Below are 7,891 nucleotides of genomic sequence, written 5' to 3' on the forward strand. Positions count from 1 at the left end.
AGCTCTCTATGGCCTGGGAAAGCAAGAAAGAATGCCCTTGCATCCACACAGCAAACACAGCAGATTTTGGCTCCTACCTTTGGACCTGCCCAGCTCCTGCTAATGTTGCCATCTGGGGAATGAACCAGTAAATGGAAATTCATCCTTTCTATCTATCTATCTATCTATCTATCTATCTATCTATCTATCTATCTATCTTTCTTTCTTTCTTTCTTTCTTTCTTTCTTTCTTCCTTCCTTCCTTCCTTCCTTTCTTTCTTCCTTTCTTTCTCTCTCTCTCTTTTCTCTCTCTCCTTTCTCTTCTCTCTCTTTCTTGTTCAGCTTTCTCTCTCTCCATTGTGTATGTGTGTGTGTGTGTGTGTGTGTGTGTGTGTGTGTGTGTGAAGTCTGTCAAATAAATTTTTTTAAAAATAAGATATAACTAGGGCCTGGCATGATAGTCTAAAAGATTAATCCTTGCCTTGTATGCACCAGATTCCCACATGCTAGGGGACCTGAAAGAAGCTCCTGGCTCATGGCTTTGGATCATGGGGAACTTGACAGCAAGCTCCAATAGACCAGCAGAGGATATTGAGTGCCTCATCAGAGAATGGAAAATGGAGCTCCCATGACCAAGCCTTGCAGCAAGTGTCTGGGGCTGTGTCTGCACTCAGGTTGAATCTGTCAACCAGTAGAGCCTGGAAACATTTTCTCAACCCTGATGCAGCAAAGCCTACGATTTCCCAGAATTATCAGAAGCATTCAGGTAACATCCTTGGAACATGCTTTCCCATGTTCAGGTTCTCTAAGATATCATCAAATGACTGCCTCCCATCCTTAGTTGCTGATATAAGCTGACATCAAGGAGTGACCTTCTCTCCTCTCCTGTACTCTCTGCAGATACAAGGGAAAGAAAAATTAAAACCTTCATCCCATCTACCTTCTTTCTTACCTTGATCCTCACCACCTTGATCTGAGGCCCACCTGGGGCATGCATCCTCCCAACTATGTAAACAATATTTAAAAAGTACCTATCTCTTGCAAACACTCTTAACATTCCTTTCTCAAACCTTGTGCTAATTTACTTTTAAAATGCAAATAAAGTAAAATTTAATTGGATGTTGAAATTATTTTTAGGAAGGCCACAAAACATGATTATTAGGAAAGGATTATACTTAATAGAATGTTTTTCAAAGCACTGCAATTTATGTACTACAGCTGCATTATATAAGAACTTACAGTACTACAGTATTCTTTCTTTCCCGTGGCCCATGTTTGCATACATGAATTTTCATCTGTGTGTATAGTTATTCTTTTTCAAATTTCTATGTTAAAATTACTTTAAAAATTTAAATAGCTTACCCATCACCTATACACTATGACTTTATGATTAAAAAGAACATATTTGGTATAGAAATAAAAAATGTGTGTACTTATTAGATTATGTTCTAATTAGGCTATTTAAGGAATTTGTCATAATAAAATATGATTTATTTATTTTCACATTTCTGTTGCAAAAGTCGCTTTTCAAAATAGTCTACTCTTTAATACCATTGCTTTACATGAAAATATGTGAAAATGTTTATTGATGAATTATGATTTTTCTTTTAAATAATTTTCAGAAGCAAATTAAATGTCACCATTTCCATAGACTGATTCTATCAGAGTATTTGACCTTGACTGTTATGAAATCTTTCAGAACTCGACACAAAAATAGCTTGAATGAATAACTGATTCACGTGATGTAGCCAGAATCTGTCTAAATGGAAGTCAAATCAGATGAAGAGCCATTGATTTTCACAAGTTTGCTGAAATCACAAGTTTCTATATCTTTTCTTTTCTCTAGTTGATTTAAATGTAGTGCAGTTCTTAAAATATTTAACAAGTATCTTGACAATGCTGTATCAATTTAAAAAATATTTAAGGCAAAAAGATGGAAGTACTATAAAAACCAAAGTTGCTACAGTACAATAGAAAAACAGTCTAAGCCATTGTAAGGATATCTATAAAACAACTGATACTCTGAAAACTATAGAGCTGAGTTTAAAATTGACAAGAATTGACGAATTTTTTCAATGTTGGGGAAAAAATTCAATTACATTCATCTTTCAATTAGTACAAAATAGAACTCTACATTCTCTTGAAGTGAAACTAGGAAATAGGTAAAAGGATCATTTAAAGCAAGTGTAGGTATGAATTGAATTTGGCAAAATAAGTTAATACGTATTATAAGGCTAGAGCTGGGAAGGACCTTACAAAATTAAGGTTTTATTTACTGGAGTTTGTAATCAGTTGATTATAAAATGGAGGTGCTAGATTAGTTTATGAAAACGATAATTCAATAATCCCACTTATTTTATTATCAGTGTTCTGTCACATCATTATAAAGCTACTTGCGAACAGCCTGTGTCTATTTGGGTTTTAATTAGCCATGGAAACATACAGAGTTTGAAAGTGCAAGTAATTGCTCAGCCTGATCGCCTGTGTGTAGTGAATCACCTGTAGAAATATGTTACAATAAATAAATAAATAAATAAATAAATAAACCAATGTAGAGAAGAGACAGATAAAGAAATAGTTTTGTTGCTAGGCCTGGAGAGGGGGGTGGGATTTGCAGATTTTGTGGGATGCTGCAGAGAGTCAAACAAAATCTGCTTTAACACACATTATCTCCTGTGGGGAGGAGCAGCAGGGCTGTTTATGGTTCTCCAATGTCCCTGCTCAGTGTGCCTTTGTCTTGCTAAGCAGACTGCTTCCCACTTATCCACAACAGCAACAGTGTTGGAACACTGAGAAAAAGAGATAAAAGAATAATGAAAAAAATCTACATGACAACAACCCTTATAAGCCAAGCTTGACAGCTGGGAGTCAAGTTGAAGGGTGGTTACATAAACTAAGACGATTTTATCTTCAGTATTTTAAGCCATCCAGTCCAAGGCCATCAGTGAAGTCATCAGGTTGAGTAAAGAATACCTGATTTAAAAGCATAACTCAAATTTCTTTTTGTAAGAATTCTAAATATTAAGTTAATCTAGTGTATTCTGTAGCAGTTATCTTCATGTTTTTCTTTTAAACTTGAATTTTAAAATTATGTTTCTGTCAATAAACCTGTTTGAAAAGAAGTGATCAAAGAACATAAAATCAAGTGGAAGTAATTAGCAGAGTGGAGATTGAAGTTGGACATTAGCGAGCTGATACATGCATTGATGTGGAAGATAAGGGATTCTTGAAAAACATTTTGTATGTTTGAGCTATATTACATTTATTGAATATAATTTCGATATATGCCTTGTTTCCTTTGGTTTGGATATTTACACAAACTAATATTGCGGTTCATTTTATATTTACAGAAAGAGTGCATATGAGCCTGAAGCATTCTTCTTGTATACTTTCCATGATTTTTTTAAAGTTTACAAAGTTATGTTTCACTATTTGTTTTTAAGATTTTTTTTTTTATTGTAAAGGCAGATGCACTGAGAGAAGGAGACACAGAGAGAAAGATCTTCCATTTGTCGATTCACTCCCAAAGTGGCCGCAAAGGTCATGTGCATCTGCTGATGCTGTCCACCACACAGGCATCAGCAACTGAGCAGGCCGAACCCAATACGTGCCTTGTTATTATCCCTGTGGTTGGAATCTGAGTGCGGTGGTCTGTCTGGGGAGTCCCCCAAGATATCTTGCCTGGGATAACCTCACACTTGACTCATGTGCAACAGCTAGCGCAGGATCAAGTTTGTCTTTCACCTTCACCAACCAAAGCACATACACATAGATGTAGCTGTACGGCCTGCCCAATCCCAGCCCCATCTCACACAGGTTCTATATCCAAGACCAGCCAAGAATGCCACAGGCCCAGTCCTTAGACATAACAGTGAGTGCCATGGTCCTGTTGGGGCAAGCCCCAGTAACCCCAAACACACCTGTCCCAGCTCTGGTTTTTGCATGTGCTAGTCTGTGCTGCTGTCTAACCCAGTCCTACCCTGGCTCTCATACATACCCATTGGTGTTGTGCTTAGTTCAGCCCACCCTTCCCGTAGACCGGGCCTACATACATGCTGACTGGTGCTGCTGTCTTGTCTCGTGTAATCTATCTCCACCCCTAGCTCTCAAGTTCACCAGCAGAAACTGCAGCCCAGCAGAGGAATGCCCACAGTTCTCCTATCAGGCCTGTTACCAGTGCCAGAACCTGTACTTGCCAAAGGGTATTGTTGTCCAGCCTGACATGACTTGCACCCGATTCCAGCTCTTGCCAATGAATGCTACTGTAAAGCCCAGCTGACTCCCACCTATTCTGGTCTTGCGTACACCACCAGGTACAGTGGCAAAGCCCAGCCTGACCCTTCCCTAGACCCAGCCCACATGCAGGCCATTGGTTGTTGAGGCCTACCCTGTAGATTTGCCCCTAGTCCAAGCTCACACAGACCCCAGTGGAAGCAGTGGCCTAGCATGGAAGTCTCTAAGCTCTCCTACCAGACCTGCTCCCACCCCTGTATCTTGTACATGCTGGTAGGTGCTGCAACTCAGTCTGGCACAGCCCACTCCATTTCGACATCCACTGACGGGTGCTGTATCCTCGCTCTGCCTGGCTTGCCCCCAATTTCAGCTCAAACTGGCAGGTGCTGCAGCCTAGCCCACCTGACCCAATCCCAGCCCCATTCCTCATGTAAACTGTCGATATTTTGGTCCAAATTGGCCTACTCTGCATGCCATCCTGGCTCTCACAAATGCCAATGGGTTCTGTGGAATGGCCCAATCCAGCCCACCCCCAGAACTGGCCTACACGTATGCCAACAGGTGTTACAGACCAGCTGGCCTGGTGGCCCCCTATCCCTGGCTTTAACACTCACCAGTAGGAACCGTGGCCTAATATTTTGAATAGAAACCTACTGATACACAAAGTGACAGAGTTTTCCAACATAAATTTTAAAAATTTAAACCAGGGGAAAATCCACAAAGCATACAAGGGGACTAAAGAACAAGCATTTTTGTTCAATAGGCTCATCCACAATACATCTTTTCCAATGAGGTGATAAATTTATTGATGAGAATTATTAAATTCAAATATGAACCACAGAGGCAAGAGAATGTTTATAACACTGAGAAACTGTGCTCTGAAAATCAATAAAAGTTAAATTATACATAAAAAATCAATACTTAATTCATGCAGCCATCAGTATTAATATTCATGTTAAACACATCCTTTTGAATAAAACTAGGGCAGAAGGCTTAGTACTGGAAAAAATTAAAATTCACACTAAATGAGCATTGCATTCGCTACATTCTACTTGGATTTTCACATATATTATCTCAAAGGATATTTATACTTCTTCAGCTGCAAAGCCATCCTGCTGGGGTTCATATTTACTTGATGAAAGCAGCCATATATACTTGTAAACTTAAGTTCAATGTTCTAGAAGAAGAGGATTTTCAGAATGTATAGAATAGAGAGGAGTATTATAGATGTATGTAACTGGGTAGATAGAAGTAAGCAAGGAAAATTCAACCTAAGTCTTTTCAATCAGTTTATGCAATTGAAGAGAAAAGAGTTCAATATATCTCACATTAAAGATGTTTGTGCAATTTTAAGTTATATTTAAAATGTTGTCTGTGGAAAAAAACAGTTATTTGAATCTTTATTCTGATTTCAAAAGTTAAAGGAAAAAATGGATAAAACAAGCAAACATGTCAAGATTTTAACAGGGCACAGGTGTTCTTAATTGTCTACTTTTTAAAGCCTTGTAGAGTTTCTGAATGTTTTGTAATGACTGTTATTTTGATTAGAAAAAGTCTGTCATTTACAACAGTATACTTCATTTGAGGGTTCTCACCTACTTTAAGAATCAGCATTTTTCTGTAATTCTCGATTTGAGGGGAAGCCCTGTGAGCTAAGATTACCGAATGAATCTAAGTGCTGACTCCAAGAATCTCAGCCAAGAATTCTTCCACATCACTGTCCACTGTACATCCTCTTCACATGCAAACCTGACAAGAAGCCAGCTAAGCAACATTGGCCTTCATTTTCATTTTCCTCACTTTCTCACTGGCCTCAACCTGATATCTCCTCTATTTTCAAACAAACATGTTTCATAGCATCTCTCGCATCCCAGGCAGATGATCCCTTGTATATTATCAAGTATTAACAGGCTACATCTGGAATTTTTCTCTCTAGAGAAACATTACAAGTGCTCATTGGACATCTCTGACACCTCTGGACTTCATGCATCAGTAAGAGCAATGCTAATCAAATATCTATTACTGGGAAGGCTGTATGTACGCACATGCACATATAAGCACATGAAGACATAAAAATCAATAAAAGATTTACCACATTTTTTATCTTGCCATAACGTTATTAAACAGAGAAGGAAAGCTAGCCTGAAAATATCAAGTAGAAAACTAACGGTATAATCCTTGTTTTCCCATTTTCTTAAAGACCACTGGAAATTTCATTAAAAGCGTTGGAATCATTCCTCTGAACTATTCACACCCGCTCACTTACCTTCCCACTCTCTGTCCACTATTTCAGGTTCTTCTCCGCCCTGAAAGAGCACGCTTTCTACTGATCATCTTTGTAGCCCCATGAGAACATGATTAGAGTAGAAGCTGGAGTAATCGCCTAGTTCTATCAGATTAATGTGAATTAAAGAAGTGTGTTAAAACTTCACCTGTACCTGCTGATAAAAATGGGAAGGTCTTTATCCCTAATTAGAATTTTTTAATTTAAAATAAAATAATTTTTAGTCAATGCATGGCAAGACTAGCCTGTGAACCAAAAGAATTTTCAGCTACCATCTGTCTTCAGTTTAGTGGATCCATGTGAGTCAACATAGTTTTATATAAATGAAAGACTAGATGATTCCATTGTCTATACCTACAATGTCATGATATACTTAAATAGCAAAATGGCACACTTCTGATTGCTGCTGAAGGACTATACTATTATTATAATATGGAGAAAACAGTGGAGGGGTGAGGAAGAGGAGGGTGGAAGTGAAATCTTCATGCCTATGGAACTCTACCACGAAAATTAAAAATAAATAGAAATTAACAAAATATTGAAAATGACTAGATGCTCTCTTCAACAGCCCTAAATCTCTAGGAACATAAAGGAACATGTAATCAGAATGTTAATACAGTTGAAGCTGGCACTGTTCTGCAGTGGATTAAGCCAACACTGTACGTTCAGTCGAGCTTCCTGCTCTTGTGCCTGGGAAGGCAGATGATGACCCGCCTTAGGTGTCACTCTGACCCAGCTTTAGCCATTGCGGCAGTTGGAAGAGCTCTCTCCTTCCTTCTGACCCTTGCACAGGGGCCATGCTAATCTTCTCTGTATCATTCCATTTTTAGAATATGTGCTGCTGAAGTGAGCACTCTCCCTTCCTCTCTTTCAAATAAGTAAATTAGTAGAACATCTTTTGGGGAAAAAAAAAGGTAAATACAACTAACTAAATGCAAAAAAGGGGTTTATTTTTGCTCCTCCATACTTGAACTTACTAATTTTAATTTATGCAGAGACAGTCACATATTTCTGAGGATGAGATGTAACATGTAATAAAAGACACAAAAACAAAATTTAATGATGCAACAAAATAGTATACTTCTTTAACAGGCTCAATTTTATATTTAAATGTTGAATTATCAATAGAAAAATTTTAAAAAATGAAAATTGAGAAGTTACATAAAAAATTTTTTGAAAAGAAAATTTTTCTACATGGTATTGATACATAATAATATCAACATCAAACCTCCATAGTCGCTGAAATTGAACCGAAAGCAGAGTCACACATACAAAGCTGTGTGGGGACTAGCACTGCAGAGGAGCAGTTAGCTCAACACTTACAAAGATAACACAGCATATTGCAGTCAACCTCCTGCACCAGCTTCCTGCTCCTGTTGCTGGGGAGGCTGCAGAA

The 7,891-nt window shown here is 38.1% G+C and overlaps 1 non-coding gene across 1 annotated transcript; it reads right to left on the bottom strand.

The window, feature by feature from the left end:
- Positions 1-7,243: 7,243 nt before the first annotated feature.
- On the bottom strand, positions 7,244-7,349 carry LOC121171421. Its single transcript, XR_005886130.1, has one exon. It is a non-coding gene; the product is annotated as a U6 spliceosomal RNA (small nuclear RNA).
- Positions 7,350-7,891: the final 542 nt, after the last annotated feature.

This window comes from Ochotona curzoniae, unplaced genomic scaffold (genome assembly GCF_017591425.1).
Source record: "Ochotona curzoniae isolate NIBS_2020 unplaced genomic scaffold, NIBS_Ocur_1.0 scaffold_2587, whole genome shotgun sequence".
Taxonomy (NCBI): domain Eukaryota; kingdom Metazoa; phylum Chordata; class Mammalia; order Lagomorpha; family Ochotonidae; genus Ochotona; species Ochotona curzoniae.